This window comes from Schistocerca americana, chromosome 3 (assembly GCF_021461395.2).
Source record: "Schistocerca americana isolate TAMUIC-IGC-003095 chromosome 3, iqSchAmer2.1, whole genome shotgun sequence".
Classification (NCBI taxonomy): Eukaryota; Metazoa; Arthropoda; class Insecta; order Orthoptera; family Acrididae; genus Schistocerca; species Schistocerca americana.
This window is the reverse complement of record NC_060121.1, coordinates 165592838-165608224: the sequence shown is the minus strand read 5'-3', so window position 1 is coordinate 165608224 and position 15387 is coordinate 165592838. Positions and strand designations below refer to the sequence as shown.

At 41.5% G+C, this 15387-nt stretch overlaps 2 non-coding genes across 2 annotated transcripts; both read right to left on the bottom strand.

Moving 5' to 3' along the window:
- Positions 1-1218: 1218 nt before the first annotated feature.
- On the bottom strand, positions 1219-1292 carry Trnas-cga. Its single transcript has one exon. It is a non-coding gene; the product is annotated as a tRNA-Ser (tRNA).
- A 228-nt stretch (positions 1293-1520) lies between these two features.
- On the bottom strand, positions 1521-1594 carry Trnas-cga. The gene has a single exon. It is a non-coding gene; the product is annotated as a tRNA-Ser (tRNA).
- Positions 1595-15387: the final 13793 nt, after the last annotated feature.

The window sequence follows — 15387 nt, the reverse complement described above, 5'->3', positions numbered from 1 at the left end:
GCATACGATAATCGCGGAGAGCCGCATCAAACCAGTCTTTGGACTGAAGATCACGACAACAAAATTTTTTCGACACAGCTGTCATCTAACCTCATTTTTTCGATCTTATAGCTTATTTTCAATGGCCATAACTTTGATTTTAGTTTTTGAAATTTTATAGTTGTATGTTTTGGCTACGTTATCGAGAAAGTCGGCTAGTTTCTGTAAGTTATCTTTCGAAAAGGTGATAAAAACCAGGACAGCGACAGAGATAGAAATAACTTTCTGTTAGGCCTGAATAGCTGCTGAAGATATTGTTCTTCAGTACATCACCCATCGTCTTAGTTTGCGAACTAGGATTAGAGACAGGCAAAAAGTTTTCCTGATGCTTCATTAACGATTGTAAGTCGTAAATCCTCTCCGGAATAGACAACGAGAATGGAGGTGTATTTGTAGTGGCATTTAAGAACTTGCACAGATCTGCTGGAAAGTCCTCACACTGAAGTAATTCCCATGCGCTAAATTTCCTAGAAACCCTTATTACAAATACTTATATGGATATGGATATGTGTGCATCCGCACAGAAGAAGAAGGTCATGGCCGGTATTGCCACAACTATATACTAATATGGATATGGTGTCTTCTTTCGGACATGTCGGAAAGAACAGAAACCACGACCTTCTTCTTGTGTGCGGATGCACACATATTACCCAAACTCTTACAGACTTGGTAAGAATGTCTTCCATGAGTAATGAGAGTATTGGGTAGGAACACTACGAATGTAATGTGTGGACATATAAGGTGAGAAGGTGGGACGCGAGGAAGACATGCGCGAGGTAGTCAGTGTAGTCTGCGCCCCCGGTGGCTCACATGGATAGAGAGTCTGCCATGTGAGCAGCAAATCTCGGGTTCGAGTCCCTGTCGGGGAACACCATTTCACCTGTTCCCGTTGAAATATATCAACGCCCGTCAGCAGCTGAAGGTATTAATATACCATTCTAATTTCGTATTACAAGTATTTCTCATCGACTACTATATTTTAGCACGCCGAATGTCTTCGTATAATATCGACCAATCCTATCTTGAACGTTAGTGCAAACGAGAAATGATGTCTTTGTGCTAACGTAAGGAAACAAAAGGAATGTTTGAACCCAAACAAAGCAGGAACTCGAGAATGAGATTTTCACTCAGCAGCGGAGTGTGCGCTGACATGAAACATCCTGGCAGATTAAAACTGTGTGCACCGACCGAGACTCGAACTCGGGACCTTTGCCTCTCGCGGGCAAGTGCTCTACCATCTGAGCTACCGAAGCACGACTCACGCCCGGTCCTCACAGCTTTACTTCTGCCAGTATCTCGTCTCCTACCATCCAAACTTTACAGAAGCTCTCCTGCGAACCTTGCAGAACTAGCACTCCTGAAAGAAAGGATATTGCGGAGACATGGCTTAGCCACAGCCTGGGGGATGTTTCCAGAATCAGATTTTCACTCTGCAGCGGAGTGTGCGCTGATATGAAACATCCTGGCAGATTAAAACTGTGTGCACCGACCGAGACTCGAACTCGGGACCTTTGCCTTTCGCGGGCAAGTGCTCTACCATCTGAGCTACCGAAGCACGACTCACGCCCGGTCCTCACAGCTTTACTTCTGCCAGTATCTCGTCTCCTACCTTCCTCGTCTCCGCTGCAGAGTGAAAATCTCTTTCTGGAAACATCCCCCAGGCTCTGGCTAACCCGTGTCTCCGCAATATCCTTTCTTTCAGGAGTGCTAGTTCTGCAAGGTTCGCAGGAGAGCTTCTGTAAAGTTTGGAAGGTAGGAGACGAGATACTGGCAAAAGTAAAGCTGTGAGGACCGGCCGTGAGTCGTGCTTCGGTAGCTCAGATGGTAGAGCACTTGACCGCGAAAGGCAAAAGTCCCGAGTTCGAGTCTCGGTCGGTGCACACAGGTTTAATCTGCCAGGAAGATTCAAAGCAGCAACTCTCCGTGCGACAACCTGTGAGCATCCACAAAAGGATAATATCAGGCGTCTGGTGCAACAGCGATAGTGTGATTACTTTGAATTCCTTCTCCGAGATATGACGATAATACTGACTTTTATTGTTGACAACTTGATACTCACTTGTAATTTTTAATTAACTCATGTATATTTGCAATTACTGTTTGTTCTGCTGAAAGACGTTGCATCTCTTACATTTACCAAATATGATTGATAACAAAAGAAACACAAATTGATTACTCTGCCTGCAAGTCAGAAAGAAATTATTTCTCAAGTATCAGACTGAGAGTTTTGAAATATTCTCGAACAACTCCTGATAACTGTTCTGCAATACTCCTGTACGCAAAGGGCAACTTAACTCGTCTTGCAGCAGTAACTGCGTGGTCAGCAACATGCTACAAATATTTAAAAAGCAATTCTGAGATCCATGCAATTACAATAAGTACTGCCTTATTATTTTATATAGGAATTGATCAGGAGGGGTTTGGTCAGCTACCCCTAAACGGTGTAAAAAAGAAATAAACCGATAAAAACTTTAATTTATTGTATTCGTAAAACAGATTATTTAAACACACAAATTTTGCGCAGATCATAATTATTCCACAATTTCTATACTCAATAAACACATGTCTGGCCACAATAAAGGACGAAATTTTAAATTTTATAAATGACTTTTGGTAGGTTTTATACATGACCAGACAGATGTGTACTTGTTTAACTCGGCAGTCTCAGAATTACGTACAAGCCCTAATGGCGTAGTGTTACCACATCCTCTTACACTCCTGGAAATTGAAATAAGAACACCGTGAAAATCATTGTCCCAGGAAGGCGAAACTTAATTGACACATTTCTGGGGTCCGATACATCACATGATCACACTGACAGAACCACAGGCACATAGACACAGGCAACAGAGCATGCACAATGTCGGCACTAGTACAGTGTATATCCACCTTTCGCAGCAATGCAGGCTGCTATTCTCCCATGGAGACGATCGTAGAGATGCTGGATGTAGTCCTGTGGAACGGCTTGCCATGCCATTTCCACCTGGCGCCTCAGTTGGACCAGCGTTCGTGCTGGACGTGCAGACCGCGTGAGACGACGCTTCATCCAGTCCCAAACATGCTCAATGGGGGACAGATACGGAGATTTTGCTGGCCAGGGTAGTTGACTTACACCTTCTAGAGCACGTTGGGTGGCACGGGATACATGCGGACGTGCATTGTCCTGTTGGAACAGCAAGTTCCCTTGCCTGTCTAGGAATGGTAGAACGATGGGTTCGATGACGGTTTGGATGTACCGTGCACTATTCAATGTCCCCTCGACGATCACCAGTGGTGTACGGCCAGTGTAGGAGATCGCTCCCCACACCATGATGCCGGGTGTTGGCCCTGTGTGCCTCGGTCGTATGCAGTCCTGATTGTTGCGCTCACCTGCACGGCGCCAAACACGCATACGACCATCATTGGCACCAAGGCAGAAGCGACTCTCATCGCTGAAGACGACACGTCTCCATTCGTCCCTCCATTCACGCCTGTCGCGACACCACTGGAGGCGGGCTGCACGATGTTGGGGCGTGAGCGGAAGACGGCCTAACGGTGTGCGGGACCGTAGCCCAGCTTCATGGAGACGGTTGCGAATGGTCCTCGCCGATACCCCAGGAGCAACAGTGTCCCTAATTTGCTGGGAAGTGGCGGTGCGGTCCCCTACGGCACTGCGTAGGATCCTACGGTCTTGGCGTGCATCCGTGCGTCGCTGCGAACCGGTCCCAGGTCGACGGGCACGTGCACCTTCCGCCGACCACTGGCGACAACATCGATGTACTGTGGAGACCTCACGCCCCACGTGTTGAGCAATTCGGCGGTACGTCCACCCGGCCTCCCGCATGCCCACTATACGCCCTCGCTCAAAGTCCGTCAACTGCACATACGGTTCACGTCCACGCTGTCGTGGCATGCTACCAGTGTTAAAGACTGCGATGGAGCTCCGTATGCCACAGCAAACTGGCTGACACTGACGGTGGCGGTGCACAAATGCTGCGCAGCTAGCGCCATTCGACGGCCAACACCGCGGTTCCTGGTGTGTCCGCTGTGCCGTGCGTGTGATCATTGCTTGTACAGCCCTCTCGCAGTGTCCGGAGCAAGTATGGTGGGTCTGACACACCGGTGTCAATGTGTTCTTTTTTCCATTTCCACGAGTGTATGACGCGAGCTGACATTCAATGGTGCCTCTTCTGCTAGCGCCATCTCGCGACGCGGCCTGTAGTGTAAGAACAGAGCCGGGGTTGCGGTAGTACGTAGCTTGCGCTTATGTGTGATGGAGACACAACATTTATAATGTGTGATGGAGAACGTTTATAATGTCATCTTTCTTGGACGCCTATGTGCTACGTATGACAATTTTGTAAGGCCTGCGTGTTATAGGCAACTATTAATATCGTCATTGTTTGCCTTGATGTTGTAACCCGTATGTGTCCTGAGGTATATACCTAAATTTATGTGTATACATGAAATATGAGTGGAATCCAAGTCCACTTTTATAATGTTTTCTGTCCTCCTTAGATCCGATGATGGCAGCTTTAGTTTCGCCGAAACCGGTAATCATGGAAGAAAAAGAATTCCTGCGATCTTAGCTACCAGTTTATTACTTCACAAACATCTAGATCGCTCCCACATGAACACAATGTGCTCCCTACAACATAAAGGTACGAACATTACACAGATCTGACGGAACCCCTCCAGTGCGCAACCAAGCAACAACTACGTACAGCAAAAAGGCAAATTACCAACATTCCTCAATTAATACCAAAGTCTCCTCCGGCGGTACTACCACGACCACCGTAGGCTGCGAGCTCTCATATCACGCTGCTTCTCTCCACCGCACGCTACGTTCGACCATTCCCGCCTCCTCTCAACAACCGTTCGCTCGCTACTATTCGCCATGATAATATCTCAGACTCTACCAGGAAGACTGTGTCAAGTGATGCTACTCCACTATACCGACCGCTCGCATCCTGCTAGACTGACAAAAATTACTGTACAGGAGTTGGGTTCGAAAATCATTCTGTACCTACCTTATTCAACTGATCCTCGGATTTTCGTGTTTACCACTATGGAACAACCTTCAAGGAAATTCCTTTCTGGATGAAAATGCGCTCCGAACATTTCTCAATAATCTAATAGTTTTCGGGTATGCAGTAGGGTCCCGTCGACATTTTGCTACGATATTTCGGGCCAGAGACGTCTGACCTTCTTGAGGTGAGTACACAACTACTGAAGAGCCCAAGTGCAGTCACGGTATTTATACCGAATCTCGGGCATGCGAAAAATTCTTCGTTCCAAAACCACGTGATTCCTACAGCCGCGAAATCGAAAAGCTTCTCCAGCATTGTCAGACTGCTGTAAACGTTGAAGGAGAACATATTACTGACGACTAAAGTCTCTGTTAAATATATTTGCTGTGTTTATTAAACTATACAAAAACACTACGAACTTCGTACCGACATAACAGATCCCGTGCTTTTAAGAACAGTTTAGCGTCGAAACGTGCCTCGAACGATATTTAAAGTGACACTGAACGATTTAATAGGAAGAAAGACTAATCACTATTACTTCATTCTATATGTGACTCGGAGTTGTAAACAGACGTCGCATTCTTTATTGACTTTGATTGGCAATATTTTGACGTGTGGAATGTGTTTTCTCATTACAACAATAAAAATGACGTGGCATCCCTCACTTAAAAACAACAGGCTTGAATTTCATTATTGAACATAAAGTAGTAAAGCAGTGAGCCTCATTGATATTGTAGATTTTATTGTTTATTTGTCATCTAAAAATCTGCGATCAATTGAGAACACACATGTAAAATTTCAGGATAAAATTCAGACATCATTTGCAAATATATTTTTGTTTCGCTTTACTGGTTTCGAAAAATTAATTTGTCAACTTCAGAAGCCTACAGAATTAGGGATATTATAAATCTTAATATTTTGCCAATACATTTACTTGGAGTATGTTACAGAAATTTCTTAAATATTAGTTTAGCAGATGTCAATATTTTCTTTATAGAAGCGTAATGCCATGTTATGTCCAGAAATGTACATTTTATATGCGATTATTGTAAACAGAGGTTGTCAATATATAGTAACTGAATCATATCTTTGGACATGCTAAGTTTTTTTCTAGCAACCAAGAACATATAAAAGAATTTAGAATGTGTCACTAAGAAATATGAAGAATTTATACGAAACACATTTAAAAATGCGTGACTCAAAGCTTTAATCTATAAAAGAATTACGCTAATTTCTCGTTTTATAAGGGATGCTATGCAATTTTTCGAAACTTGTAACCGAAGTAAAAATATATTTGTGCAACTGATGACTGAAATTTGTCCTGAAGTAGGTACGAAAGCTGTTGAAAACTACAACCATGAACAAAATAAAATATCAATTTATATGAAAATATGTGATTATTCGCGACGGTTGACACAGAAATTCGGCCGCCGTAGCGAAAGACTCTTATGCTCTAAAACACAGTGCTTGTAATCTGTCCTTCACTTTTTACGTCCAGAATTTGGTAAGCGCAGCTTTTGTGGTGAGTGAGCTAGGCGGCAGAAGTCTTCACACGCGCGGTTTCCCATTTCTGGGTGAGGTAATCAGGTGCATTGTGGTCGGAGATTGGCGTTTCGCGTCTGCCTCGCGCTCTTTGAAGCTCGAAACGACTTGCCGGCAGGCAAACTGATTAAGCCGTCCGCCCATCCTTTATCGCGACACGAGCGACGGCGAGAAGGAACAGCGCTTAATGATGGAAGTATTGATCGCGGAAGCGTGTGATCCCCACGCGATAACAAGTGTTTGTCCGACAAACCGACGGTTGGTTTCGCGGAATGAAGGTAATGTACAGCTGAGTAAAATGTCAAACAGTTTGTATCGAAGAATATAACCTTTCAAAACATGACTTCTGTAATACTCGTCCTGAAATGACATCTTCTGAAAGGATACTCAACTCATTCTACATGCACTGCAGTTATTAAGACAATGTAATTTCAGTTGTTCACTCAGTAAGTCATTCAGCGCTTGCCTGAGCTTTTTGATCTTTCAACATTTCGGTTTACGCTGACCCCGAAATGGTTCAAATATCACGGACACCCTCCCCTCATCTAAATGCCAGAGAACATTCGTGCGGAAAGTAATCTGTAAAAATATTACTTCTTTAACAGTCGTGTAATGAGAGCTTGGACAGATTACGCAGTCCATTCCACATAAACTGCAGTCACAGAAAATGCAAGAGATATAGAAAAACCCCACAAACACAGCGTATTACAGTACCTGGGGACGTGTTCACATGGGAGTCTGAGCCGCGATAGCACGGCGAGAATCCATGGTTCAGGAGATAAGATTTCAAAAACATAAAGCTGCGTGAAATGAAACTGCAGGGCGAAATTCGCTAGACACACAGGGGAAATATTTGTGCAAATACGCGTGAAATATGAGAAATATGTGTGAAATAAATTTTACATGTGTGTGCGTCAACAAAATCGTGGGTAAAAAAAGCTCATCGTAAGCCCCTGGCACGATGTCAGTCAAATCTGGTACTCTTATTAGTTTTATATTTTTTAATTTTTTTTTTTTTGGGTCATCAGTCTTCTGACTGATTTGGTGCGGCCCACCACGAATTCCTCTCCTGTCCCAACCCAGTAATCTCAGGGTAACACTTCCAACCTACGTCCTCAATTATTTGCTGGTTGTATTCCAATCTCTGTCTTCGTCTACAGTTTTTGTCCCCTACAGCTCCCTGTAGAAGCATGGAAGTCATTTCTTCATGTCTTAAGAGAGGTCGTATAATCATGCTTCTTCTCATCAGTGATTTCCACATATTGCTTTACTCTCCGATTCTGCACGGACCCTCCTCGCTCCTTACCTTATCAGTTCACCTAATTTTCAACATTCGTCTGTATTATCTATTGTCTATTAGACTTCTATTATCCAGGAATGCCCTTTTCGCATTAGTAGCCTGCTTTTAATGTCCTCCTTACTCCGTCCGTTATTGGTTATTTTACTGCGTAGGTGGCAAAATTCCATAACTTCATCTACTTCGTCGCCATAGATCCTGATGTTCTCACTGCTCTAATTTCTGCTACTTCTCATTACTTCTGTTTTTCTTCGATTTGCTCTCAATCCACATTCTGTAATCAATAGATCGTTCATTCCATTCAGCAGATCATGTAATTCTTCTTCACTTTCACTCAGGATAGCAATGTCATCAGCGAATCGTACCATTGATATATTTTCACCTTGGATTTTAGCTCCACTCCTAAACCTTTCTTTTATTTCCTTCATAGCTTCTTCGATGTGCAGATTGAACAATAGGGCGAAATACTATATCCCTATCTTACACCCTTTTTTACCCGAGCACTTCGTTCTTTGTCTTCCATCCTTACTATTCACTCTTGACGCTTGTACTTGTTTTATATTACCCGTATCTTCCTGTGTCTTACCCCCATTTTTCTCAGAATTTCGAACATCTTCCACAATTTTACATTGTAGAACGCTTTTTGCAGACCGACATAACCTATGAACGTGTCTTCATTTTTCTTTGGTCTTGCCTTTTCGAAAGCCAAACTGATCGTCATCTAGCAGATCTTAAATTTTCTTTTCGGTTCTTCTGTATATTATTCTTCTCAGAAACTTGGATGCATGAGTTGTTAAGCTGATTGTGCGATAATTTTCGCCTTTTCTCAGCTCTCGAAGTCCTCGGAAATGTGTGGAAGATATTTTTCCGAAAGTCAGATGGTCTTTCGCCAGACTCATACATTCTACACAACAACGTGAATAGTCGTTTTGTTGCACTTCCCACCAATGATTTTAGAAATTCTAATGGAATGTTATTTACAGCTTCTGCCGTATTTGATCTTAAGTTCTGCAAAGCTGTCTTAAATTCTCATTCTAAAACTAGATCCCCTATCTCTTCTAAATCGACTCCTGTTTCTTCTTCTATCAGACGAATCTTCCGCCTTATAGAGGCTTTTTCAATGTATTGTTTGCACCTATCCGCTCTCTCCTCTTACTTTTAATGTCACCGAAGGTTTTTCGTGTCTTTCCTATATGCAGAGTCTGTCCTTTCGACAATCATTTCTTTTTAGAGTTCTTCACATTTTACATGCAGCCATTTCGTCTTAGCTTCCCTGCAGTTCCTATTTATTTGATTCCTCAAGGACTTGTATTTCTGTATTCTTGAGTTTCCCGGTACACTTTTGTAATTCCTCGTTTTATCGATCAACCTTAGTATTTCGTCTGTTACTCATGGTTTCTTCACAGTTACCTTATTTGTACCTATATTTTTCTTTCCAACATCTGCGATGGCCCTTTGGTATTTTCCTTATTGCTGTATTTATAGCCTTAGAGAACTTCAAGTGTATTTTGTCATTCCTTAGTACTTCCGTATCCCACTTCTTTGCATATTGATTCTTCTTGACTAATGTCTTGAACTTCAGCCTCCTCTCTATCACCACTATATTGTGAGCTGAGTCTATATCTGCTTGTGGGTACACCTTACAATACAGTATCTCATTTCGGAATCTCTCTCTGACCATGATGCAATCTAACTGAAATCTTCCGGTATCACCCTGACATTTCCAAGTACACCTCCTCCTCTTGTGGTTCTTGAACAGAGTATTCGCTGTTACTGGCTGAAATTTACTACGGAACTCTGTTAGTCTTTCCCCTCTTTCATTCTTTGTCCCAAGCCCACATTCTCGTGTAATCTTTTCTTCTACTCATTCCCCTAAAACTGCATTCCATTCCCCTATTAGATTTTCATCTCCCTTTACGTAATGTGTTAACCTTTCAATATCTTCATATACTTTCTCTGTCTCTTTATTTTCAGCTTGCGGCTTCGCCATGTATACCTGAACTATCGTTGTCGGTGTTCGTTTGCTGTCGATTCTGATAATAACAACCCTGTCACTGAACACAGTATCTCTCTCTTTGCCCTACCTTCCTGTGCATAACGAAGCCTACTACCATTATACCATTTTATGCTGCTGATGATATTACCCTATACTCATCCGACCATAAATCCTTACCTTTTTCCATTTCACTTAATTAACCCTTACTATATCTAGAGTGAGCATTTATATTTCCCGTTTCAGATTTTCTAGTTTCCCTACAACGTTCAAGCTTCTGACATTCCATGCCCCAACTCGTAGAACGTTATCCATTCGTTTGATTATTCAATCTTCTTCTCATGGTTACCTCATCCTGGGCAGTCCCAGTGATCTGAATGGGAGACCATTCTGGAATCTTTTGCCAATGGAGAGAGCACCATGACAGTTTTTCAATTACAGGCCACATGTCCTGTGGATACACATTATGTGCCTTACTGCAATGGTTTCCATTGCTTTCTACACCCTCAAGCCGTTTATCATTGCTGATTCTTCCTCCTTTAGGGGCAGTTTCCCAACCCCAGGACAAGAGAGCACCCAGAACCTCTGTCTGCTCCTCTGCCCTCTTGACAAGGCCATTGGCAGAATGAGGGTAACTTCTTATGCTCTAAGTCTTCGGCCAATGCTGATTATTAATCAAGATTGAAAGAATGGCATTATTAGAACCTTGGACAGAAGACATTTTGATCACTAATCAAAGATTCTACACCTCGACCTTGGATGCTACCCCTAGGCCACGGGTGCACCTATTAGTTACAATCTGGAAAGAAATACTGTAGAGCTAAGTTCCACCAGCCTCTTGTTGGAGTGAGTGTGATAACACACAGGGAGGAGGGAGGTCGAGCAGATGGCCTTCTAGCCGATTTTTAAATTGAGGTTGTTTTTGCCTTAAGGCGTAAAATTGTTTGGGGCTTCAGCCTAATTAAAAACTGTTTTAAGATAAGGACTTTTGCCTTTTAAAAATATAATTTTGTTTTGTGTCTTAAGAGATGGGACTGTTTGGGCCTTCAACCTAATTGAAAGAACTGATTTAAGATAAGGCCTTCCGGATTTTAAATTTCTGATTTTGGTTTGATTTCTAAGTTATTGGCTTTCAGCCGATTTTAAATTAAATTGCTCTTCCCCTTTAAGGCACGAGATTGTATGGTGCATTCAGCCAGTGATTAAGTTCAAAAATTAATGCTTTTTTTTTTAATTTCTTGGCTCTTGTAACGTTTGGTCAAACAAATAAAGTTGTATGTTTGAGTGTAACTGACAGCCGCTTATTTTGGCCCCTTCCCACAATTTAAACCATCTGCCCTGCCCTGTGGGTTTAGCAGGGCATCTCAGAGAGAGAAGAGGAAATAGATAGAGAAAGAGACTTGTAGAAGATGGAGAGTGGAGAGGAGGACATAGAAAGGAAGGGGTAGGAGATCAACAAGAAGAGGGGGGGGGGGAGGAGATGAATACAGAGAAGGGAGATAAGATTACCAAGAGATGGGAGTAGGAAAGAGTGGTGAGTACGATACAGGGGGGGGGGGGGGGGTTAATGAAATTACATTAAAGAATAATCAGTTACCTTTTTTAAATTTGTTTTTAGTTAATTTGCCTTTCTTTCCTTCTGTACGTACGAACTTTGTTGTAGAACCTCTTATTTACGTGTGGTAACAAAAATTCATTTACACAGATTTAAGTACATTTAAAATTACGTGAATTCATATTAACTGATTAAGAATATTTAGTTGAGAATTAAATCCTTTACATAATTCGGCCTTGGCACACATTTTCTAAATGCAGTGGTTTTTTTAAAATATTTACTGAATTCTTTCCCGGCGTTAGCTATGGAACACAAGACTGTCTCTATTAGCAGAAAATGGTTAAATATTGCCAAGCCGACGTTTAATTATCATTGATAAAACACACTTCTCTATACATTTAAGTTATTTGAAAGAACCAAAATTGTTAAATTTCGACGTTAACTATCCGCCTATGAATGCACAAATGTGAAACTAGTAATAAATTCCGTCAGTCTCAGGATCGCTGTAAAAGAAAAACATTTTCTTAATTCACTGCTAATTTTTATCTGCTCCCGATTTACGGGTTTGGTTAATTTTTCTTAGCGGAACAATTTTTTAAATGTGCCGCCGCTGCAAATCGTTCGGTCGCGGGACAGCCCAGCAACACCGCTAAAAATGCTGAAAATTCTTTAAAGAAACATATAGATGACATGGACAAGCTAATTTACATTAGTAATACACACTTTTGTTAAATTATAATGTATTTAGACCACAACAATAATTCAACCTACATTAGTTTGTAATTTCTCCTCTAATGGCGGCTAACTCTAGATACAGACAAAAGAAGTCTACCCATTCATAAAATGCTACGTCACAGGTTCCTCTCACTTTCAGCTATCCAGGAAGACGACAAAGACGCACACCATGCGGTGTTATTTATATTATTGCTGGCCATTAACATCTCTTTCTAATCTTACAACATTATTTTCCTCTGTGGCTGAATTTTACATTTTTGTTATCGCAGATATTGACACATTTCGCAATTACATTATGAGTATAGAAATATTACAATCATAAATACATCGAGAATATTACTACAGAAAATATTACAATAATAACGAATGTCCTTTACACAAAATTAAATAATATTTTTTGCTAAATAATTACAGTATATACAAATTGCTTCATAGCGGCGTATATAGTACAATCAAATTTTAGTTTATTAATATTGTGAGTGTTGCCAGGGAACGTTAGAGGGGAAGAAGACAGAGCAAGAAAGAGCAGATTGACAGAGAAGCGGGTCAGAAGGCGACAGAGACAGAGAGTAGGGCAGGGGGATAGGGACAGAGAGATGGGCAGGATGGAATTGACAGACAGTGGCGGATGGAGGAGATGGACAGATGGTGGCGGCAGTGGACAGAGGGAGGGATGGAGCTGATAGACACTGGGGGAGGGTGGATGGAGAGAGGGGGCAAAAGGATGATGAAGAGAGGGAACAGGAGAAAATGAACAGAGCGAGTAGGAAGAAGGAGGTGGACTTAGAGAGGATTGGAATAAACAAATACCCGGGCTGCACGCGGGTTTAATATTTTGGAACGAGCAGGCGGCAGGAGCAAGCCGTTGGAGCTACACTTCAGCTTCTGTTTTTAGCAGAAGTGTCACATCAAATGTTAATCAGCCTCTGTCCCTGTACCTTTTCGACAAGAGAACCATTTGGACAAGAAAAACACTTCGTTCTTTCTCTCTTTTTTAAGTAAGGGGCAAATCCCTTAACAATTCGGTCGCAGAATATGACAACTATTAGCTATATACCAAATATTTTCTCCTTTGTGTGCTATCATTTATAGGAAAGCTTTCTCACACGTAAGGAGCAAATTACATACATTAGTATAGCCAATATTACTTGAACCTCTGTGTGTGTAGTACACCTCTTTCCTCTTAGGAGGCAAATGCTTGTAAAACTTAAAATGCAAAAGTTTGTGTATAACGAGTTGGTGACAGTGAGTTCAGCGCAAAGTTCCCCTTCAAAGCAATGAAATGAAATGTCACAAGCCGGCGTGCTGTCCACTTTTTTTGTTGATCTCATTTTTGTTCGTTACTGTTCGTTGCATTTTTTCTGGGTGGACTTCCCGTGACACCTATTCATGTTCATCGTTGATCCGTTCACTCAGTTTTTTTTTTTTTAATTACAGACGGCGTCTAACCCTCTGACCTAACACGCTGATCTACCGTGCCGGCACCCAGCTACGGTGGCGGACTTCAAAACAATGACTGTGCACCAATTCAGCTCACTTCGTCGTTATAGATAACTTAGCTCCTTGTGTTATATAGTCCAGCAGAAACATGTTGTGTTTTGAAATTTTTGTCTTGAATTTTCTACAGCTGATACTGAAATGTATTATTAATCATTCTGCAATACGAACAAAAGTTTATCTGCTAACGTTTTTCATTTAAGAAACTCCCCTAGATGTCAGTAGATATTCATGGGGTGAGCCCATAACCACCCTTTTCTTATGTGCTACATAATTGGACGAGTCACTATAATATGAAAACAGATCCACCAGGAAAATGAAATTAAGGGTGATTCTAATTGAATAGCTTTGAAAAACGTCGGGCTGCACCTGTGTTATCTTCACCTTTCAGCTGCTGGAGAGTGAGGATCCCTTGCCACCGAGGACAAGCCCAGAGCGAAGGGGGGAGGGGAGGGGGAGATGCACAAAACACGATAACAGAAAGAAACAGTGACACATGCATATCATCCTTTACACTATCTTGAACTACATGAGGATCTGTCCTGGAGTGTTCGCCGTACACCGAATCCACACTTTTCCTTCTTTCTTCGTTTTCTGCTTTTTCTCTAAACTTAAAGTAGAGACTGATCCAGCCAAACGTCCATTGAAACGTAGTTGCATTTAGCCTTGGTTTCATTACGTTAACTTCCTAAAATCAATACTATGTGTTAGAGCTATGTACAGTTCTTTGAAAGTGGAGACTTTCACATCGTGGTACTACATTTTTCCAGAACTACAAATTCTAAAATATAAATGAACATCTTGCATGTTATTCAAACACAGACACAGAAATATCTGCAAATTTTTCAGCATTCGTCGTATTACATCAACTAGAGAGGAATTAAGTAGAATGTTGTAAGATTTTATTACAATCCATCCACAGCAAAGTCTCATCTTCGATTTATTTCTTCTTTTCTACTACTTCCAAACATGAAATGTACATACTACTGATTGTAGGATGTAGACAACAAACAAGTGTTTGCCTTTTATAATGTAATGTGTGACCGCTCGCATAATCGTAACAGATTACTGTCCAGTGAATTCGGACGCCGCAGAGGGAAAAAATTCGTAAATATTTGGATGTTTCTAGAAATGGATCATTAAAAACCACGAAAGACCGAAACTATGGCTGCACTGATGGCAGGTAATTGTTTCCTTTTTTTCTATCCTGCAGTATTTGGTAGTAAGCTAAACCGAACTAACCCCGCACGAACTCCATAGGCTGGCGATAGCAGCACTGATGCCACTCAGCAACTCGCATTTACTTCTGAACAAAGATAGATATCAATATCACTACTGTTTCAGAACGTTTTTGTACTTTTCGCTACAGTTCATTCAGAATAATGTATGGTCTAAAACGTATGTAATAGTAAGCTAGCCGCTATCAAACTTTTCCGCTACAAGATTTGTAAATGAGATGAATGTATGTCGCAAATAGCGTCATTTCACAATAACAGTTATGAAATATGAAAGGAAAATGGTTTATTAAGAAGCTATGATGTTACACTAACACGAGTACAAAAATCAGATTTTTCAACCGTATATTTTTTTTAAATTGGTGGAGAAAATTTACAGAACTAAGAAGAAAACAGCCGCATCGTAAAGTAGCGTTTTCTTTTTTCACGAGGAAATTAAAACTTTTAAGGAAAAAAAGTTCATAGAACGAGTTTGCTTAGTCTCA